The sequence below is a fragment of the Aedes aegypti genome, chromosome 2 (assembly GCF_002204515.2).
Source record: "Aedes aegypti strain LVP_AGWG chromosome 2, AaegL5.0 Primary Assembly, whole genome shotgun sequence".
NCBI classification, from domain to species: Eukaryota; Metazoa; Arthropoda; class Insecta; order Diptera; family Culicidae; genus Aedes; species Aedes aegypti.
Genome location: NC_035108.1, coordinates 341345251 through 341369054, shown reverse-complemented (window position 1 = coordinate 341369054; position 23804 = coordinate 341345251). Strand labels below are relative to the sequence as shown.

The window sequence follows — 23804 nt, the reverse complement described above, 5'->3', positions numbered from 1 at the left end:
TAAGCAAGTTAAATAAAATGTAAAGTGTATTAAAAATCTATCATTGCTTTAGCCTGTTAAATTGACCTCTACAATCAATTTAATATCGAAAAAAATACAAGTCATAGCAATGAATTTCGATCGACAGGCAAACAAGTTAAAAACAAGGTTAAACAAATTTTGTGTGTTAACAAAAATTACTGTTTCCACTCAAACAATGATTTTCAAGAATAAAATTGATGTTTAAAAACAACTAGGGTAAGTGTTCCTTAGTTGTGGATGTTCCTATAATTGCGGTAGTGCCGTTTTCGCTGTTTTTATTACATTAACCACAGAACCGACACTGCCAATTGACGTATTGGCTTGTTGATACACGGAATAGCTGAAAGGTACGTTTAAATTGCTTTAAAACTGATGAAATATCACTAAAATAGCTAAAACTTTACTTGCTTGTACCAATAGTTGTGGTAAAGTGTTCCAATAGTGGAGGATCCCATAAGAAACCCACGGATACCGCAACTATAGGAACACAAATTAAAAATATACCGCAACTAAAGGAACAGTGTACCAATAGTGGAGGTATTATTTTTCACTGACATGCCGTGGATTACTGCGATGAAATCATTTTTCTCATTAAGTCAATGGTCGTTACTTACGGTTACAACATAAACATATACATTAATTGCGCTTCTTGAATTTAGGCGGCTAAATGAAGTTCAATCGTGCTTAGTAACTCCACTATTGGTAAATCTACCCTACATGTCGTCTCTTCTAATTTGGATAGACGGGCAAATAGTTATAGAAAATAGGGTCTTAATTTTGTTTTTTTTTCGTGATAGAACTTTGAGTGTAGTCTAAAATGTCCATTTTATGCCAAAAATGTACACTGAACTTTTCAACTAAGTTCCTTACATGTAGTTACTTTAAGTTTTATTACTGGCAATCAGGTTTGACTGTTTCTGCACAGTTAATTCATGACGAGAAACTACATGTCATCGCTCTGAAACTCGATTTGATGGCAAATAGTTATAAAAAAATAAGTATTTCCGTAGATTTTCAGCAAAAATTTTTTTGAGTGTATCCCAAAAATATTATTGATGCCCACACATATTCAATGAGCTTCTAATCGCGAATTCATACCGCACAAATTACATGTCATTTCTTTGAAAATTAATTTAGGCCTCAAAAGCGGAATGAAAATTCAGGGTTTTTTTCTTGTAGATTTTAGTAAAAGATATTTAGAGTGTATTAAGAAGTTGACAACGTAGTTGCCGAAAAAAAAACTAACTTTATTCACTTATTTTTACATTTACACTTGATGCACTCACTTTCTGAAATTAAACTGAACTCTAGCTACTTGAAACAAAGACTTTTCTGCTCAAACATGTTAACTGGACAGGTACAATCCAGTTTATACCGAAAAAACTACATGTCACCGCTTTGAAATTTGTTTTATAGAAAAACAAGTTCAAAAACTAGGATTTCTTGAAGATTTTAATCAAAATCAATTTTGAGTGTAATCTTGAATTTTATTTTCTCCTCCAAAATGTTTTGTAGACTACTGCAATCAAATTAATGTCGAAACACTACATATCAGTGCTTTGAATTTTTGAACTAGAATGTTCCTTCCAAAAGATAAAACTGATCTAGATGAGTTGTAAATTATCTAGATCAAATCCAAAGGGATCAACATGTAGTGTAACTTATTCCAAAATACTTCGTCGAAGATTGCAAACCTCTAGCATGCACATCAAGAGGTTTTGGCATGCGATATCCACGATCTACACAAATCTGCCTCGTTAGGGATACTCAAAATAGGTTTTTGCTTCTCATGCAGTATTTGTCTAGTTATCTAGGGTCATTTGGGTTTGAAATACCTTAAATTATAACAATTGTCATATTATTTGGCACGATTCTCATGTCGCTTCGGTGTGCAAAAAAGTGTGTATTGGTTTAAAAGCTCTAGGGGAAACAAACCCTCGGAACAAGCTATAGAACATGGACTACGTGAAAGAATTTTGAAAATCGGTTGAACCGTTGTTGAGATATGGCAGATTGAAATTTAAAGTACAACTGATATTTGATCCCGGGGCTCCTAGTGTTAATGCACACAAAAGCAGTTTTTTTTTTCTAAAAATGTCAAAAACTTCACCACGGTTTTTTTTTCATATTCAGAATACCCAGAAGTTTTTCCGAGTTTCTGGAAATTTCTTCAAGCATGCCTTTAAAAAGCCTTCCAGCAATCCTTTCATAATTTCGTTAGAAAATTTCTTTCCGAAAAGTGAATATTATTCAAGTTCCTACAGGCGTTCTTCCATAACATCTTTCTGAACCCTATTTTCCGAAAAAAAAATCTTCGGTTTGCACCAGTTCCATGAGTTTATAAAAATTCATAAAAAATCATTCAAAAAATACTCAATAACCAGCAAATAGGTTCGATCGCAAATTCCAACATTTCATGAAAAACCTTCTCAACCATGTCTTCAGTTATTCGTCAAGATATTTTTTTGGAAATTTCACTTAAGCTATATCTAGAAATTCTACCATAAATGCAACCTTGGTATGTTCCTTTTTAAATTCAAGCAGGTTTTTTTCAAGGAGGCAATTATCAAGAAAATTCCTTCAGGGAACACTTTATCGTATCGTACAATAAGGAATTCGTCAAATATGATTAAAAAATTTCTTCATGGATCATCGAAATATTCCTCCAATGATTTTTTTTAAATATCCTTGTCTACTGTTTTTCCGAAAATTTCTCCAGATTTTTCGGCATAAATACTTGAAAGAACGCCAGGAAATTCGTAGAGAAATCAATCCAGAAAGGTCTTAGTAAAAATCTCTACAAAGTTTCTTCTACAATCTATCTTTTTGGCATTCTGTGTGAGTTATGCTCAGCATTTCGTCAGAATCAAAGACTTTATTGATATAGAAATCTTACTTTGGACTCTATAAGAATCATATTCAAAATTTTATAAGAATCATGCTCAGAATTTCAATGAATTTCATCAGATTGTGATTCATTGCGATGTGATTCAAAATTCTATCTTTTATTATTTGAAAATCTTGCTCAGGGTTTCATGAGAAGCCTGTCCATTAGTTTGAAGAAATCATTCTCAGGACTAAGCAAAATTTTGTGCGAGAATCCTGTGGGATTTGCGTTTTGAACTCTACCAGAAACTATCCTCGAAATATATCATATATTGTAGGAATTGTATCCAAGATTACAAAAAACATCCTTCTAAACATTGTGATATGAAAATCTATTCCAACATTCTGAAAGAATCCTGCCCATTAATCCCTCTGAAAAATTGTTTAAAATTCATGCTCAGGATTCTGTGATAATTCTATGATTCAGTGTGATATTGTTTATCCAGTTTACCTTTGGGAAAATTATCCAATTTATCTTTGGCTAGCAAATTGTAATGAAAGTCACGGAAGAAAATGTGTTCTTTTAATCCTGAGCAATTATCGCTGAAACTAGGCCGCCATCGGCACATATCGTTAGAATTCTAATTTTATGGCACTGATTACTAGTATATGCTAAAACTAACGGGTGGTCGTTTCGGTTTTCTCAAGTTGGTGGACTCCTCGTACGCCGTTTTAAATTCTGAGATAACCATCAGAAAGCTGGGGCCCAGATAGCCGTAGCGGCAAACGCGCAGCTATTCAGCAAGACCGAGCTGAGGGTCGTGGGTTCGAATTCCACCGGTCGAGAATCTTTTCGGGTTGGAAATTTTCTCGACTTCCCAGGGCATAGAGTATCTTCGTACCTGCCACACGATATACGCATGCAAAAAATGGTCATTGGCACAGTAAGCTCTCAGTTAATAACTGTGGAAGTGCTCATAAGAACACTAAGCTGAGAAGCAGGCTTTGTCCCAGTGGGGACGTAATGCCAGAAAGAAGAAGAAGAATCAGAAAGCTGGAAAAAAAATTAGTGAAATAGGTTACAAAAACTAGATGAGCAATGGTATTTACCCTATGAAATGAACGATTTTCTAAATCGTGTTCTACTATTTTGACGTATATTAAGAGTGCAATCAATGCAAACATCATTCTTTGTACAACAAAAAACAAGTTTCCAATCGTTGGTGTTATCTTCGAGTCGAGTGAAGAATAAGAGTATTAATTTAAGTGAAAAATCTGGCGGCCATCTTTGATTTTGACGCCACCTTAATTTTTTCACTTTGTTAGTATTTGTAGAAGAGACCTTTATTAGAAGAACATGTGCAGCCAAATAATAATATAAAACGAGCTCACCATCTAATAATCAACTTGCAAATCGGACGACCAGAAAAGCGCATTGAGCAATTTTCGCTGAAACCAGGCCTGTCACTGGTCGCTAGTTTTCGATAAAACTTAAGGGTGGTCCTTTCGGTTTTCTCAAATTGATAGACCCCTCGTACGCCAGCTAGCTAAACAGTTTGCAAAAAAGCCCATTTTTTGATAACTATTGGGTATTTCTTCACGTGATATGTCTCATATTTCCCTTGGAACACATAGCAAACATAGTGGCATCGTATAGAGAAAGGATATAGCTTTCATTTAAAATTAATAAAAATTGGCGGCCATTTTGAATTTGGCTGCCATCTTGAATTTTGTTAGAAAAATTGTTTTTTTCATCATTAGCGCACCGCTAGTTTTTAATTCTGAGATCACCATCAGAAAGCTGAGGAAAAATTGCGTAAGATAGGCTACAGAAACTAGGTGAGCAATGGTATTTACCCTATGAATGAACGATTTTCTAAATCATGTTCTATGATTTTGACGTATATGGCGAGTGCAATCAACGCAAACATCATTTTTTGTACTACAAAGATACAAGTTTCAATAGTTGGTGTATTATTCGAGTCAGATGAAGAATAGGAGTATTATTTTGAGTGATAAAACCTGGCGGCCATCTTGGATTTCGACGCCATCTTAGTTTTTAGCAGTTGAATAATTTTTTACCATCTCAGCGCTCATCGTTTTGAATTATAAGGCCTTCGTTAAAAAAACAATCAGATTCTTTATTTCTTATCTTATCTCAGCTGTTTAACTGATTGTTCATTTCTATCAATGGTTTGAGACCAAATAAATGAAAGAAAAAATGCTATTTTTCAAAACAAAGATATGCAGAACAATCATTCAGGTAGCGAATAAGCGTTAAAAAATCCTACTTGATAATTTGTTTTTGAAGCTAGTTAAGCTGAGGGGCTGGCTCTGTTCCAGTAGGGACGTAACGTCAGGAAAAAGAAGAACAACAAGAAGAGTAAGTGTAACGATAGCATTTAAATTTAGCATTTAAATGCTACAAGGTGAAAACTCATTCTACTACTTAAAACCAAGATGGCGTCAAAATCCAAGATGGCCGCCCACTCAAAATAATACTCCTATTCTTCATCTGAATCGAATAAAACACCAACGATTGAAAACTTGTATCTTTGTAGTACAAACAACGATGTTTGCAAGGTGGTATACGTCAAAATCGTAGAACATGATTTAGAAAATCGTTCATTTCATATGGTAAATACCATTGCTCACCTAGTTTCTGTAGCCTTTTTAACTTAAAATGAAAGCTATAACCTTTCTCTATACGATGCCACTAAGTTTGCTATGTGTTCCAAGGGAAATATGAGACATATCACGTGAATAAATATTTATGATTTATCGAAAAATGGGATTTTTCGCAAACTGTTTAGTTAGCTGTCGTACGAGGGGTCCACAAATTTGAGAAAACCGAAAGGACCACCCTTAAGTTTTATCGAAATCTAGCGATCAGTGACATGAAATTGTAATTCTAACGATGGGTGCCGATGGCGGCCTGGTTTAAGCGAGAATTGCTCATTTTGCTGATTGATACATATTATTGTATTTCTTCTTTTTCTGGCATTACGTCCCACCTGGGGCAAAATCTTCTTCACAGCTTAGTGTTCATCCACAATTATTAACTGAGAGCTTTGACATTGATAATTGAAACATATTTGCAAGCATATCCCAGCTCGTCACACCGTTTTATCATCTCATAAAATATTTGAAAACAGAGGAGCAAAAAAAAACCTTCAACATTTCTACTACTTTTCACCAGCCGGAGCAAAGGGACGCAAAAGTTGTTACTAGTGAATGAAAATTTATGCGCTTTCATCGCATTCAGTTGCTTTCTCTTTCTCTGCAGTGGTTGACGCCACCCGAACGAAATAAATAAATTTCCTCTTCATATACGTTGTTGCATTGTACGGATGAAGAATTCACATAAACACTTCGAGAAATCCACCTAGAAGGGATGTCGATTTTTCCAAATCTTCAAAGTTAATGGTTTTCCGTTAAAAAAAAGTTGACACTTTTAAATGCTGTAAAAAAGTTTGGAAAACTGTCCATTATTTAAAAGTTATACAGTAGATTGAAAACATAGTAGAATCTAACTACTAGATGTTTCATGAAGTGATCTTAATACTTAAATCAATAGGTGAACTGCAAGCTTTTCAGTACAACTCACATCGTAAGAAACACGAGAAAAAAATGAACAAGAACGATTCCCTACACCATGGTTGACTCCCACCCCATTTTTCATCGGGTTACACACTTTAGCAGTTGGCCCCAGTAGTACCTAGTTGTAGCACAGACTTAATGGTGAAACGAGAATAAGGACATGTAATTGCGCGCGCGAGACCGGCATGCATAATTGTATTATATGGTTTAACTGTGTACCCCTTCACAAAGCGTCATCCAATGAAAGGACTAAGTTGAAAGATAAACTACCCCGCGCACACATAGCATAGACACTGACTAGGAGCAGCACAGTTTCCCAAGGTGGAAATTACGAGTTGGCGGTGGCAAACAGTAGTAGAGGTGTACACAAATGAGAATCGGAGCTTGAGAGTTGTATAAATGAAAATATATTAACAGGCCAGTCGGGGGTTTACAAACTAAGCACTAAAAATGAAACAGTAGATTAACACTTAGGTATAAGGAAAACAGTTGGAACATGACTAATAATAGTAAAATATGTGCTTATTATGTTAAGAAATCTAATGTATATTGTGGGGCGTAAGCGTTGAAAACCACTGACCCCAGTGCAAGTGAATGGTTATGAATTAGGGTGCGGCTTATTTTCCGAATGTTCTCAAAACCAAAAGTTGGGGTGGTCTTCTAAATTCAAATCATATAAAAAGGGAAACCTTGGGGCCTTCCTTAGCCGAGTGGTTAGAGTCTACGGCTGCAAAGCAAAGCCATGCTGAAGGTGTCTGGGTTCGATTCCCGGACGGTGCAGGATTTTTTTGTAATGGAAATTTCCTTCACCTCCCTGTTCATGGAGTATCATTGTACCTGCCAGCCACACGATATACGAATGCAAAAATGACAACTTTGGCCAAGAAAGCTCCCACTATAATAAATGTGGAAGTGGTCCAGTATTCAATGAGCTAAGAAGCAGACTCTATCCCAGAAGAAAAGGGGAAACCTTAAATCTTGAGCCAAAAAGTGAATTTTCAAGTTATAAAATATGACATTTGCCGAATTTTCAAGACAATGTTTGAAAATAATCAAATTGCCTTCAAAAGCTCGAAAAAAGGTTGATATCGGTAAAACATGAATAGTAAAATGTAGTAAAAATGAAATTTGAGACAAATTTCGATTTATATAAACTTTTCAACAATTGTACTGCTTAAATATTGAAAATGTCACTAAAAGATTTAAAATTGGTTGAAAAATAACAAAGTTATTTAGCAAATTTACCTTCAAGCCGCATGTGCCACCCCTAAATCTTAGTATTTTTAGCTCAAATTTTGAGATTACTCTTTTTGTTTAACTAGAATTTAAAAGAACACACAAACTTTTAGTTTTAGGAACATTCAAAAACCAAGCCGCACCCTATTGTGCATCCTAGGTTTAACAAGTTGACTGCTAAGGATGGATATCATAGAAAACCGAGAATTGCACCTAGAAGAGTTTGAGCGCTAAATGCGATTATACGGAAGCAACCACCACCGCCATGTCAGTCCGCGGTATTACCGACCAAAGGTCGTTCCGAGGTTCACAACTTCGACCGATGATTGCAAAAAACTTTATCCTCGTACTCTTCAGGGCTAGTAGGTAGTTACTCGTTTCATTCCCGTAACCACCAGACGTCATGAAACTTTACCCGTCCGAGAGTTCACACAGTTCGCAGTCATCTCCGAAATTGATTTAGTTGAGCCTCAGCCTCAGTAGTTAATAAAATTAAATGAAATAAAAATCATCCCGCAGACGGCCATCCAGGTCCTGGATGGGTCAAAAGTCGCGGGCAGCAGAAAAACTTCCGATAAGCGTTGTATTTTGGGCAAGAAATGAGAAAAGAAATTCCTTCCTTCCTGATTCACTTAAAAGTCGCCTCGGTTTCGCAGTTTTTTTCCCCATACTCACAGCTAAGCGTCCTCAGCCAGGCGGAAAATGGAGAAAAGTTTTCCCTTTCGGGTTCGGAAAAGCGTGCGGTCTTATGCTTATGCTGCTTTTCCTCCCCTACCATGTGCATCGTCTACGCCACACGTTGAGGTGCACTTTCGCGTGCAGTCTAGTAAATGTGCATCTAACTTTTGCGAACCCTTGTTGCTCTGCTATTTACACTCTAATTATTATTCTAATTTTGGTCCCATTTCGGTTCACCGGCCTCGGCTAATTCCAAGGTGCGGATGAGTGAACGCATGAGATTTGATTAAGGCTCTTACGATTGATCTCGCAAAAGGGTGATTTTGCGCTGTGTCAGTGAATCAGAAAGGAAGGTGATAATCTCGATATTTCTTTTTCAATGCTCATCTAATCTGGCTCAAATTAAATCAAAGTTCAACTCGATTGTGATATTCATTCCATTCCAGAGGACAACGCTTGTTTTACCAGAATATTTTGATGAAAAAAGTGATCTTTCTGTCTAGATGTTCATAAATATGCAGAATTATTTTTTTGTCTAACTAATATTTACAAGGCAACGTAATTGTATCATAAAATTATGAATATTTGTCATCTAGATACATTTCATCAAAAAGAAATTAAATACAGTAGGGAACATTTAATACAGAATTGTCAAGTACACACACCAAAATATAAGCTTTAACTGAATCGAGTGACATAGTGTCTTGATAGTCGTTTGGAAATAATTTCAGTTTTTGTTTTGAACAGATCGTTCTTCTTCTTCTTGGTATTTACGTCCTCACTTGGACAGAGCCTGCTTCTCAGCTTAGTGTTCTTATGAGCACTTCCACAGTTATTAACTGAGAGCTTTCTTTGCCAAACTTGCCATTTTCGCATTCGTATATCGTGTGGCGACCGGGATTCGAACCCAGACACCTTCAGCATGAATTCGCTTTGTAGCCGCGGACTTTAACCACTCGGCTAAGGAAGGCCCCAAGGTTTCCCTTTTCATATGATTTGAATTTAGAAGACCACCCCAACTTTTGGTTTTGAGAACATTCGGAAAATAAGCCGCACCCTAATTCATAACCATTCACTTGCACTTGAACAGATCGTCTAACACGTATATCGTTTCTTTGAGGCAGATATAATTAAACTTTATCCTCAGGGAGGTCAAAAAATTTCCATTTCGCAGATTTTGGATCGACCGGCAAGCGAACCCATTCACCTTCGGCATGACTTTACTTTGACTCTTTTAAGAGTAAGGATTGAATCGGCAAATTATTACCCATTTTTATTGTTATGGAGCTCAATTTGAGCTTTGTTCAAATATTGCTTCCTAAATTACATTACCAATCAAAATTGATGTCAATTCCAACTTCAAAATCGGAAAACCAAGTAGGTTTAAGCATGCTTATTAGAATTATTTTCCACAGAACTTGATGTTTATGCGTTAAGAAAAGATAATTCATAAAATTGGCATGATTGTCTATGTACTTTTTGATATCTTGGAAATGTATTCTATCTTGCACATAAGCTACTCACGGTACTCTATTTACCGTTATCGTCAAATAAAAATTGCCATCAAAACTTTAAACGCCAGATGTTTTATCTTCCTATTCTACACTTCTAGGCAGATTTTAAGTCTAAATTTTGAGTTACGCCCTTTTAAAGAAGACGGTTCGAAATGTATTCAATTGTACAAAATAATTAAATTTTGGAGGATTTCACTATTATTAACGTATTATGTGCAGGCTCAAGTGCTATAAGGCAACACGGAGCCGATTAAATTTTGTAATCACTAGCAAAATTCCATTTTCAACAACAATCTCAATCATTTGAAGAACAGAAGTTCTGCTGTTCGAAACATAAATTGTATATGTACCTACTAAATGCAAGTTATACTAAAAAGCGTATGTTTGTTTCTAAGAATTTCTACGGGCCTACAGTTTACGTAGGGTGAACGTCTTTTCGAAAATCTCAATGAACTATTTCGCATGATTTATAGTTTTTAAGAGAATAAGTATATAAATCATCTGGAGTTTGAAGTTTGATTGCTATTTTTGCTACGACAGTCTACAGGTACTTGAAAAGTTTCAAAGCGTTGTTAAAGAACAAAAACACAAGAATATTAACTTCTTCTTCTTTTCCTTGGCATTAACGTTCCCACTGGGACAGAGCCGGCTTTTCAGCTTAGTGTTCTTATGAGCACTTCCACAATTATTAACTGAGAGCTTTCTTTGCCTAAATTGCCATTTTCGCATTTGTATATCGTGTGGCAGGTACGATGATGCTATATGCCCAGGGAAGTCAAGGAAATTTCCATTCCGAAGAGATCCTGGACCGAACGGGAATCGAACCCAGACACCTTCAGCATAACTTTGCTTTGTAGCCGCGGACTCTAATCACTCGGCTAAGGAAGGCCCCATAAATATTAACTTCTTAGTTTAATCATAAAACGAATGGTTATGATTGTTAAATTTTGTAGGTTGTGTATGGTAAACTTATGTAGCCTTTTATCTTTTGGAAATTTAAAACATAACGAAACAAACCAACTTTCCTCAACCTGTTGTTTCGCAATTAGGAAAAATATTCTCGGTAGTTAGGGGAACTTACGTGGTTTTGGATGATCAAATCTTCTGAAATTCGGCATTAATATGCACTCATACGCTAAAAGTATTGATACAAATGTTGAACCCAATAGTTAAAAAAAACATCCAGGACGAAGAGAACAAAGCTGCAAAAAATACAACAGGAATAGTTATTGTTCGCGCACATAAGAGTGTCTGTGTGGTAGTCAAAATCTGTCGGACACCTTTCATTCATAGTCGCGGTGATAATCGGAACTATAGCAGAATTGACACACGATTTTTCTGAACTACAACACAACGTTATTTGACGGAGAACTGGTACAGAAAGTATTTTGTATTAATACGGCTATTTATTGCAAACTTAGCTTCAACTACTAGTATGACTGTATTTCGATTTAACCACTACTTAAATTTCTGTAAATTGTAAACTACTGTAAACTTTTCAAATAAACTTTGAACGATCACTGTTTTTCTGGACGATTACAAACTGGACGCGTACGGAATTCCTAGTTTATAACTGAACTTGCGTAAACAGTTATAATATTGAAATATTTTCGAAAGGTCCGAAAAATGCCGCTACAGGGAGCTTTTGTCACTATAAAACTTGTCGTTATAACGAGCTTCTACTGTAACCCATAAGCAAACCTTAAAAAAAAATATGTGCAACTGGATAAACTCAGAGCATTTTAGTATTTATTGGAGAAAATAAGTTGAGATACAGAACTTTCAACCTGGACATTTTGTATTATCAAATAATCGTAAAACGGGGTGACTTCAATCATTTTTAGAATGAAAATATGAACATTCCTGCACTGAGTCAATGAAACTGTTATTTTATATTTAATTAACAGGTGCAAAATTACAGATGAGGTTAAAAATTAGTTTTTGCAATTTCTCATTGTAATAGGATGTTCTTCATGACGCCAATCTTTCATGAAACGGCCTACTTTCCTGCACTGTGGTAATAGTCATTATTACACAACGCTTTTCTATTACGCAAATGTTTTGAGTTGCGTAAAGCATCATAATAAAACAATTTTCAGAAATTATGAATGCATCCCGATATGATATCTGATACCGTCCAGTGGTGTTTTACGAAATTGCAAAACAATTTATATGCAACTTGTTGCTGAACTCGATTTTTACACAAAACGTCATCCAATGAAAGGACTAAGTTGAAAGATAAACTACCCCGCGCACACATAGCATAGACACTGACTAGGAGCAGCACAGTTTCCCAAGCTGGAAATTACGAGTTGGCGGTGGCAAACAGTAGTAGAGGTGTACACAAATGAGAATGTAGGGGCCCAGATAGCCGTAGCGGTAAACGCGCAGCTATTCAGCAAGGCCAAGCTGAGGGTCGTGGGTTCGAATCCCACCGGTTGAGGATCTTTTCGGGTTGGAAATTTTCTCGACTTCCCAGGGCATAGAGTATCTTCGTACCTGCCACACGATATACACATGCAAAAATGGTCAATTGGCACAGAAAGCTCTCAGTTAATAACTGTGGAAGTGCTCATAAGAACACTAAGCTGAGAAGCAGGCTCTGTCCCAGTGGGGACGTAACGCCAGAAAGAAGAAGAAGAACAAATGAGAATCGGAGCTTAAGAGTTGTATAAATGAAAATATATGAGCAGGCCAGTCGGGGGTTTACAAACTAAGCACTAAAAATGAAAGAGTAGATTAACACTTAGGTATAAGGAAAATAGTTGGAACATGACTAATAATGGTAAAATATGTGCTCATTATGTTAAGAAATCTAATGTATATTGTGGGACGTAAGCGTTGAAAACCACTGACCCTAGTGCAAGTGAATGGTTATGAATTAGGGTGCGGCTTATTTTCCGAATGTTCTCAAAACCAAAAGTTGGGGTGATCTTCTAAATTCAAATCATATAAAAAGGGAAACCTTGGGGCCTTCCTTAGCCGAGTGGTTAGAGTCTACGGCTGCAAAGCAAAGCCATGCTGAAGGTGTCTGGGTTTGATTCCCGGGACGGTACAGGATTTTTTTATAATGGAAATTTCCTTCACTTCCCTGTTCATGTAGTATCATCGTACCTGCCAGCCACACGATATACGAATGCAAAAATGACAACTTTGGCAAAGAAAGCTCCCAGTATAATAAATGTGGAAGTGCTCTAGTATTCATTGAGCTAAGAGTGGTGTTTGACGAAATTGCAAAAAAAATTCATACGCAACTTGTTGCTGAACTCGATTTTTACAGCACTCGTCGTAATCACCCAACTCGGCAAACCTTGTTGGATAGATGTACGACTCGGGTTGTAAAAATCATCATTCTGCAACTTGTGCGTAAACTACTATTTCAGTTGTGAGGTTACTTCGATGATGGGTATGACAAAACATGGAAATCTATAGTCAGAGTACAGTGGAAAAGTTAGTTGGAAACTTAGCCACATAGGTGGCGCTGCCATGTCAAAAATATGACATTTACATAGAAGACACCATAATTCTATAAATAAATAATGTAAACATTACTCAAATTTTAGTTTTTTTAAACTATTTACGTAAAAGCCGTAAAATATTTCATTAGTAAAAGATGCATGTAAAAAACTTAGTTCAAGTTGAAACATTTGCTATTTTTTTAAAATAATTATTTTAATATGACTTCACTAAAAAAGTTGCAAGTTTATACAAAAACTGATACATTCAAATTCACGAAATTTATTGAAAATCTTTAAATATAGTGATACAAATAAGAGTAAAACTATTTTATTGATATGGAAAAGTTTATATTTTTAAATTTAGATCTCAAGTATATCAAAATAGGTTTCCAAATTTCGGAACATTAATAAGTTTTTTCAAAAACTTACAACTTTTTGAGTAAAGTGATATTAAAAATAATGATTTTTACAATAATGTGTCTGAAATATTAAGATTTTCAAATAAAACTAAGTTTTTTCATACAGAACATGCAAGTTATCGAAATTGAGTGATACACGTTCGGTTGGTTTTTCACAAAGTGAAACTTTTGGCCGTGTTTCCAAAATATAAAAAACCTGTATATTCTTATTATCCCTGTTTGAAAATGTACTAAAATAGAAATTCAATGAGGCTTGCAATGATTACAATGATTGATTGTATAATAATTCGTTCTGAACATTCTGGCCCGATAATTTTTCATATAACTGAAAGTAGATTTTTGGTTTTGGTTTACTCGAGAAGATCGACAGTCACACAACTGTTTGGCTTTGATGCAGTTGGAACTTAATTGAAGAAGTTTAAAAACAATATTCGGAAAAGATTCGATTGATGTTCACTTTTCGACATTAAACTCAACGCAAATCATACGGTTTTGGAATATTGAAAAGAATATTTCGCACTAAACCAATTGCAAAATCATGGCGTTTAGCATTATATGTAAATTCTGACTTCAATGTAAAAATGGTCCCAATTTGTAGACATGATTTTTTCTAAGAAATTTGAGACCAGATTCATGTTCTACTATAACTGGGTTGTCAGGAATACATGACAAACACTTTTTATCAAATAATGTTCTTAGAACAGATTGTTTATAAAGGTTTCAAAAATGCTAAAATTTCATCGACTTTTAATATTCGAATGTAAAGCTTTAAATGTTATTTATTCCAACGAAAATTGCTTATTAAGGTGCGGCTTATTTTTCAAAAGTTCTCAAAACCAAAAATTCGTGTGCTCTACTGAATTCAAATCACATTAAAAGATTAACCTCAAAATCTGAGCCAAAAATATTAACATTTAGAGGTGACGCAAGCGTCTTGAAGGTGAATTTTCAAGTTATAAAAAATTACCTTCAGTGAAGTAAACATAAATTTGTTATTTTTCAACCAATTTTGAAACTTTTAGCATCATTATTTTTTCAATTAAATTTATAAAAACTTTGTAGAACATCGAATTTGTCTAAAAGCAAAAATTTCTTAGTTGAAAATACTTTTATTCATATTTTTCCTAATTTTACTAAAAAACATCTTTGTTTGTCCAAAACTTCATAAATACTCAATCAATTCCAAATTACTTTACATCTTTTTGAAGCAAATTAAGCTGTTTTTCAAATTGTTCATACAACACATTTTTCTAAAACATGGTTTTGACTTAGTTATTCAACAAAAACTACCCAAAAACATGATGTTTTAATGAAAAACTCAAATTTCTTTGGATTATTTAAGTTTTTTTGCCGGAAATTGCATTTTTTCTATAAAACTTAAATTCATAAAGCATCTTGCCTCAATTACGAGTTGAACCGTGCATATATTTTTTAACATATGCAAACATATATTTGTTTCAAAATTATTTAAAAATTGTTGTATAATCCTTCCCAAAGGTTTGACAAATTAGAAAATCAGTTTCAGCTTTAGATACAATATTTAACTGGTAAAAAATAAAAAAAAACTTGCATTTTTAGTTAAAAAAAATCATGTTTTTGTGCAGTTTTTGCTGAATAACTAGGTCAAGACATTTTTTGGTGAAATATGATGTATGAAAGATTTGAAAACAATTGAATAAGCTTCAAAAGCATGTAAAAAGATTTGGAATCGGTTGAGTAACTATGAAGTTATGGTTAAACAAAGTTAAAATTTTTAGTAAAATTAGGAAAAATTTGGAATAAATTACTTTTAACTAAACTAGTTTTGATTTTAGACAAAGTTGGTGTTAGACAAAGTTTTTAAAATTGAATTTTTAAGGTATTGATGCTAAAAGTTTTGAAATTGATTGAAAAATAACAATTTTGAGGTTTACCTTTTAATGTGATTTGAATTCAGTGGAGCACACGAATTTTCGGTTTTAAAAACTTTTGGAAAATAATCCGCACCCTATTGCTGATACTCTTTACTTTTGCCTTCGTTTTGCTCAACTGATTAAGATAAATTTTGTCATTTCGTTAAGTATGTTGTTGATCCCTCACTATTAAAATTACTATTAAAGTTACCGCATTGATACCCTGTTTTGCGGTACCATTTTGTTCAAATTCAGGGCAGACTTATATTCCGAACACTCGTTTTTGTATGGAGATTTTGTTGAAATGTTTTACTGAAATAAGTCAATCATTTTGCAAGAAATGGTGTCCTATTACAACTCAATTGTAATGTATTTAATGTTATTTTAGACCCTGGGAGTTTTGACAATACTTTAGTTCGAGGGCAGTTAAACTAGCTCCGAATAATTCACTGGCGAAATTATTCCTTTGAATACTAGTCATTTAGATGTTCGGAATTTGAAACAAGACGTTCGGAATATGAGAAAGAATGAACACAGTAAGGCGATTCAAAATTTAAAAATGTTTGAAAACCCAATCTCCCATATCTTTCTTGCCCTCTTTAGCATAAAAATAGAGTCTAGTGAAGCTTTCAGCTTTCTATGTGGTGATTTGAAGGTGACCCAAAGACGATGTAGGTTTATTCTGGAGAAATATGGAAAAATGTTCCAAATACGTTAGTACTGCAATGTAAGCACAAACTTATTACCCCATAGTGAAAATTCATTATTCAAACTTTAATGGAAGATGTTGTTAAAGAAACGAAGGAATCTGTTTTAGCTAATTTTGTGTGAGATTTTTGTAGATGTTTCAGGGCTACATTCTCATATGAAGCTTAATAATAGCAAAAAAAACAAAGAATAACTCTTCTCCTATCCGACGGATTGAATAGCTCTTTTCAGCATTTTTTTGTCTTTAATTATGGTTTGAATACGTATTCGTATTTTTTTTTTTTTTTTTCAAAGTTTCTGCACAGTAATTGCCATATGAACCTACATTATCGTGAAATCACCACCTAGATAGCTGAAAATTTCACAGAACACTATTTTTATGGTTAGGATTGTTTAGAAGATACGGAAGATTGGGTTTTCAAACATTTTTAAATTTTTAATCACCTTAGAGCACAGTTGTCGGCATTGGACGCAAAATATTGTAATTAAGTAGAGGACGGTACGACATTCTTCACAATATTACGCTTTACATTGACATTTAGTACTGGACGACGAAGGAAAGAATAAGATTGTTTTGTAATAAACAATTATACAGATAAAACGTCTGATTGTTTTGCGATCCACATGTACTATTACACCATACACCATACCCTGGCTCAAAAATCATACTAAAATATGGCAAATCATATTTTTTATCAGCACACTCAACGGTTTACAGTAAAACTTTGCAAATAAAATGAAATTTTTCGAAAATATTAGCCAATTTATGCTCCTGAGTTGCATTTAAGATTCCTGTTTGGTTTAAGTGTTCAAAGTATGAGTCAAAACGGTATAAGTTTGAACTTGTTCCTTCCCACTTATAGATTGTTACGTGTTTTGTGGACAGCACCTAAACTAATATTTAAATTTGTCAACTCTATATTGTGATGTTTTCTTATCCTCAAAAAGCAGAGTTTTGTGTGATAAAGATGTATGTACCACATAGTTTGATAGATACCTCCTACCTCTCTAAAAAGTTGTTGTATTATGTAAATAATTCCTTCATCTTCTATATAAATAAAAATGGAATGGTATTTGTATGCAGGGTGTCCATTCCAAATCAGTTTTCCAATTCCCGGATTTTTCCCGGATGACCAATCAATTAAAAAAAACAGATTGCAAAAGGATCCTACTTGCTATTTTTGTTTATTTATTTTTTTCATACGATATGGACAAAGTTTGAGGACTTGATTTAACATATTTATGAATTATCTATCTATATAAATAAAAATGGAATGGTGTTTGTATGTCACGAAATGGCTCACGAACGGGGCAACGGGTTTGGATGATTCTTTCTCCATTTTGTTCGTCAAGGGTTCCGACGTGTTTGTGTGTATTAAAATTCCAGGATGTTCACCGGGAAAGTCGGAAAAACGAGAGTGAACAGAACTTACATTTTGTATGGGACGATTCATAGCAGTTTTCAACAGCCTACTTGATGGCAAGACGAAGTTTGCCGGGACCACTAGTTTTTAATAAAATTTAAAATATATATTTTAAAAGAGTTTTGTACAAAAAGATAGAAATATTTGTTGAAATATCTAAAAGACCGTTACTCCCTGGAATTCATAGGAAGTTAAGAGAGATTTTGGAATTATGTAAACAAATATCTGCTCTGTGTATCTAAACTTCCACAAAAGGGCAAAGTTCAATAGCAAAACCATTACCTTTTAAGAATGCCTTAGGATTTATGCGTTAGACATGGTTTATGCGTGGTTCATGGAGAAATTGTTGATCTGATAAAACTCATATTGGATCCAATAAAAGATCTTTTTTAACAGAAACGACAGGGTCCATTTTATAAATCGAGCAGATTTATGTGATTCGTCTGCAGTCATAGTCGAACACAGTAGGCATGCATATTTCAGAAGTCATCCGTTGATTACTTTAGTAATCCTGTCACAAAGGGGACAACTGGGGAATAATTCGAGTGACAGAGTCGTGTTGAGCGAAATTTTTGATCGGCAGTGATTCCAGTCTAGTCGTATTTGATTGACTCGACTTATTAAATATACCCCGATATTTCATCTTCCAAGCAATACTCAAAAGGTTTGACCAAGATGTCAAGAATCTTGTCAAAAATTTAACAAAAATCTGGCCAATAATGCCTAAAGGACTACGTTATTTGTTTATTCATCAAAGATCTAGCCATGAAATTAGTTTTGAATTATTGGGAGATTTCGCTGCCAATCTGCAGGAATTTATACAAAATCTTGTAAGACCCATCAATTGCGTGAACCGCTGCGTAAATTGACAATCTAAAATATATCATAGCATTGCGTAAACTGACAATAAAACGTTTTGGAACGTTGAAAATCTACGGTCTATCAATCTAAGAATGCTGTGGTACCTACGGCAATTATCAATATGAGATTTATAAACAAGCATTATGCAATTTTCTTGGCCGATTTCTTCACCTTCCCTTAAATCGTAAACCACGTTTACTCATATAGTTCAACTAGTTTAAGGCTTAAGCGGTGGTGAAGAAATCGCTCATAAGAATATTAAAGTTGAGAGCTAAAGAAACAGCAATTAAAATACAGAAAGATAATCTTTAAAGTACTAGATGTTGTATAGTACACTCAGGCAAAAGGACTATCGAAATACATAGAAACCACTTATGAAAATTCGCCACAATAAATCAGATTAAAATTCATAGCTTATTGCCTTAGGAAACCAAAATTTGAAAACAAAAAATGTTTTCGCGGCAACCTGGAATCGAACCAAGGACCTTGTCATCGATAGACCCGTGCGTACATGACGCCTTGATGTGAGGTGATGTTAAAACGGTACATAAAGCGTTTGTATTGCAATTATCGTTTCACCTTTCATAACTTATGAATGATAAGGCTAAATGTATGAGTTGCGATAGTCTAGTTCACAGCGTGTACTTATTGCAATGTCCACGTAAACTAATAAAACTTCAACACTGGTCTCAAAATAGTTAAATTGTGCACATTAAACCTCATAGAGTATGAAACAGGAATAATACTTGTAGTTTTAGAAGTTGAAGTGTGGTAATCGTTATCAACGCGATAATATGGAACGTCCTTTATTAGGAATTCGAGTAGCAGGAACCTTAACTTGCGTAGATGAAAAATACATAATCCGTTTTAGTTGGCTTTATTTTCACTACAAATTACACAGTTAAGTCCAAAACCAGCCACAGGAGCTCCATCAAAAGCGGTCGTGTAAGACACTGCTGTGTTATAACCTGGCCGGCATTCCCAATATCTATTTGTAAATTTGTTTCATTTTGAATAATTGTTTTCGTTGGTAATTTAAAATATGTGTAACATTACAAAATATATACTGTCATACCGAATTTAAATAAATCCTAAAACGAGCAATTATTAGCTCAAACAAAAGCTTTTGCTATGAATGATTGACGTTTATAGCCGCTCACTAGATTATTATTCTCTCATATGACATTATAAGGGAAATTTTTCAGTGGACATAATACATTGCTCAACATACGCAAAAATTTGCTTTACGCGAGTTTAAGTGAATACCCCTTTTGTCATAGATCAAGGACTAGTAAAACTAGTAACTCAGACAAGGCTTCATCAATAATCAGTATTATCAACAATCCTAGAAATCCGCCAAACGGAACTCTTAATTAATCTGTCCAGGATTTCAGAAGGTCTCCCAAGAAATGCCATTTTTTAACTTAGCTTTTTACCAACCTCTACGAATCTATAAAGAATTTCAAGCAAAATCAGCCAAGGATCTTTTTAAGAGTACGCCAAAAATCTAATAATAACCATTTCAGTGATCTCTCAGAAAGAGCATGAGCATGATTGACCGCCCACAGTTGCTACTCCGTTATTGCAAGAACAGCTGTACTTACACAGGGAACCAACAGACGCTACTCGGGATCAGCATCATCCTCAATGTGTAAATACTGGTGCTCTTATTATTATAATAAACAATACCGGCGCCGGCTGCGTCCGAATGCAGGTCAATTTGGGAATGGTAGGGAAATGTTGACGTGTTACTTGCTTTACAGAAGCCGAGGAGTTCTCTGCACTTCCACAAGAAAACACTGGGAGTTTGGAAAGGATTCGTTTTGGTAAACGATAAATATATAATTCGAAATGAATACGTGAGCATCTACACGAATGACCGCACTATCCAAACCAGACACGATACTGATTTCGTTGCTCGCTCGACAGGAGCATACAACAGGTTCAACGTATCAAACACTACCGACGCGTTTTTTTTTTTGTTTTTCACCGGCGCATTTCGTTTTTTTCTTCCGCGCAACGCGAACCGGACACAATGGATCCGGATTCCGTCGCTCGCTCACAAGAGCATGCAACAGATTCAACGGATCCAACACTACTCATTTCAGTGATCTCTCAGAAAGATAATACAAACTGGACGGTCAATTATCGGTTCGGTTCCCGTTAGGATTCTAGCAAAGATTTCTTTAATAAGTGACCATGAATTTAAATGAAAATCTAACATGCATTTCAACCAGAAGCTTTCCAGAAATCCGTAAGTTCCCTTCTAAAAATGTTTCAAAGATCCTAATCGTTAACTATCCCACAATTAAATGCAAAGTACGAATAACAGACCGTCCACTTCTTGGGAAAAATTCAAGTTTTACCTACTACTATTGAAATTTAAACAAACCGGTAGTCTTATGTTTGCAATACATATTTTCCCGGGGTGTGCTCCAATTTCCCGGGTATTTCCCGTATTTTTCCCGCTCATTCGTAATTCCCGGGTTTTTCCCGGTTTTCCCGGATTTCCCGGATGGATGGACACCCTGGGTATTTGTATGTCACGAAATGGCTTGAGAACGGGTCAACTGATTTGCATAATTCTTTCACTGTTGTATTCGACAGGGGATGCAACGTGTTCGTGCGGAGAAAAAGTCTAGGAAAGCTTTCGGAATAGTCAGGAAAACGGGAGAAAACTAATCTGTCATTTTGTATGGGAGATTTTGAGCAATTTTTCAACAGCCTACTTGATGGCAGAACGAAGTTTGCCGGGACCACTAGTAAACAATAAAAACGCCAAACAACATAATACGATTGGGCAAAAAAGTTAAAATGGGACTATATAAGAAATAGTATGTGTCCAATGTTTTGTCCATTTCTCTGTGATTACACGTCTAATTGAAACTCACTATGGCGCATTCGAAAGACAATGAGTTAATCTTACTTCGTAGGTATTTTGTTACAAAGATTTTTGGAATTTTGTTTAGTCAATTTTTACTTGAAGTTGTGACATTTTTAGAAAACCACACTGAAAAAAAGAGACCAATTTTTTCAGCATTGGATTTTAAATTAATGTGAAACTGTGTCGAAAACAAATCTGGAAACTATTAAATTTTTAGAAAATAGCCATTCAATTAATCGTGAAAAAGTTCGGGTTCACCTACGACACATGCAAATCAATTTTGTTAATATCTCTGCCGTTTTTCGACAAATTTAAATAGTCTTAAGCATTCTTGGATGTAAATAATGGATGAACATGATTGGAATGAGATTCACAATTTCCCTTGAAAATAACAATTTTATAACGAAAATCAGTAGAATAATGAAGCATAGCTTGTACTTAAATCCGAACACCTGTAGCAAGCGTTGTCTTTGAATCCGGACACTTTTGAATCGTAATTCGATCAATTGCTTTAATATTGAATTACTTGCGCAAAATTTACAAAAAAATTGGTAAATTTCAATTACATACCATATATCATACAACTTGAAGTATTTATGCGACTCACAGTGCTTCAAATACAGAAATGATGAGTAAAATCACACAGTTTCTCCCCAAAAATAGTTTCATTCTCATTCATGATGGCGTTTATTGTTGTTTTACTAGCTTTCCTTCAGTATCACTTTTAAAATATTCGTGCGCTTCAATTTAAAAGGGGGATATAATGTAATGTCCGGATATGAAACATTTGGCCATAATCCCGGACACCCTCGTTTTACACTCCGCAGTATACATTTACACCATATTCCAAGACTGCAATGTTAGCAAATAGTTAAACAATAACAAACATGAAACATATTATTCCCGGATACACATTCGACGTGCGTTTGTCAATACTTGAGGGGTGCGGACTGGAACATTTTGATCATTCAATTTGAACACAATATTTTCCACCAGTGCTACCCGTTGTTTGTCTTGTAGGAAACTATTTATAAGGTGCACACTTAAAATACTTCACACAAAGCTTTTGCAGTTAGATGCAGCCAATAGGTCCAATATTTCAGCTGAATCAAAAAGTTACCGTACCGTAAGAAATGTTTTACAAAAGTTTTAAATAACTTATGCATAAAAAAGAATAAGTGTAACGTTTCTTAAATGTTTGCATTTCATGAGTCATATAAATTTTCTAACATTCTTTAGCGAGACTAAGGTAGCTTCCATTTATTACGTAACGCCAAAATTTGAAATTTTCGACCCCCTTCCCTCCCTCCGTAACGCTTTTTGTATGAAAAATTCAAATTTTTGTATGAGCCGTAACGCTTGAGCGTTACGCGTCACCCTCCCCCTAGAGCATTACGTAATTTGTGGATGCCGTCTAAGTAAAGACCGCACATTCCTAGGCATACTTGGATCATTTTTATAAATATTTTAGCTTGACAGCAGCCTGGCTGCTTGTTGATATCTAGTTCGCACCCCCCAGGTCAATACTACTACTGAATGAACCAGCGCTGCGAAGAAATTACGTCTACCGGAGCAGCGTAACTTATTTTCATTCCATAAATCATATGGCAATGTTAACTAAATAACTAAATTAAAACAAAAATTAAAATGATCACAAGTAACATAAATAGGTGGTATTATTAAAAACTGGCAGATATCACTTAATTTCTCCTTTAATTAATGTATATTGTCAGAGTGTCCGGATATTAATTCATCACGGTAAATAGTTATAATAATAAGCCGTATAATAAAAAAATTGCAAGTGCTCTTCAAAGAAGTAAGTTGCTTTTTGAAGTTTCTAGCTCAATTCAAAACAAATAGGGAACATTCAAATATGACGTTCATTATTTGGGGGAGTGGTAGAGCCTACGAAAGTGTGACAGTGCATGTATTAGGTACTAGTGTACAGAGGGAGAGGAAAGATATCCCGAAAAAGGATAAATGTCAAATTTGAATCATTCCATATAAATTTACAAGTTCAAGTGCTATTAAAGTAAGAAAATATTATATATAAAATTATACAATTTGAGTGAGATTTGAAAAAGTTGTGACAATTTATTGTGATAGAAAAGTTATGGCTGTAGCCTAGTTTAGCCTCGCTAATAAGTAGCAGCACACAATTACTGATAATTTCTTTTAATTTCGTAATTAATGAAAGCATGACGGTTTTGTTCAATTTCGATAGATAGAAGACACAAACATCCCGGAGATCCGTGGACCATCCACTCCCGTTTAGCACATCCA

At 34.8% G+C, this 23804-nt stretch overlaps 2 protein-coding genes across 3 annotated transcripts in view; one reads left to right on the top strand and one right to left on the bottom strand.

The window, feature by feature from the left end:
• Nucleotides 1-23804, bottom strand: part of LOC5573090 (rab3 GTPase-activating protein catalytic subunit) — a 261913-nt gene that overhangs the window by 194043 nt on the left and 44066 nt on the right. The gene's annotated exons all lie outside the window — the stretch shown is intronic.
• Nucleotides 1-23804, top strand: part of LOC5573094 (leucine-rich repeat and fibronectin type-III domain-containing protein 3) — a 174419-nt gene that overhangs the window by 138205 nt on the left and 12410 nt on the right. The window lies entirely within an intron of this gene.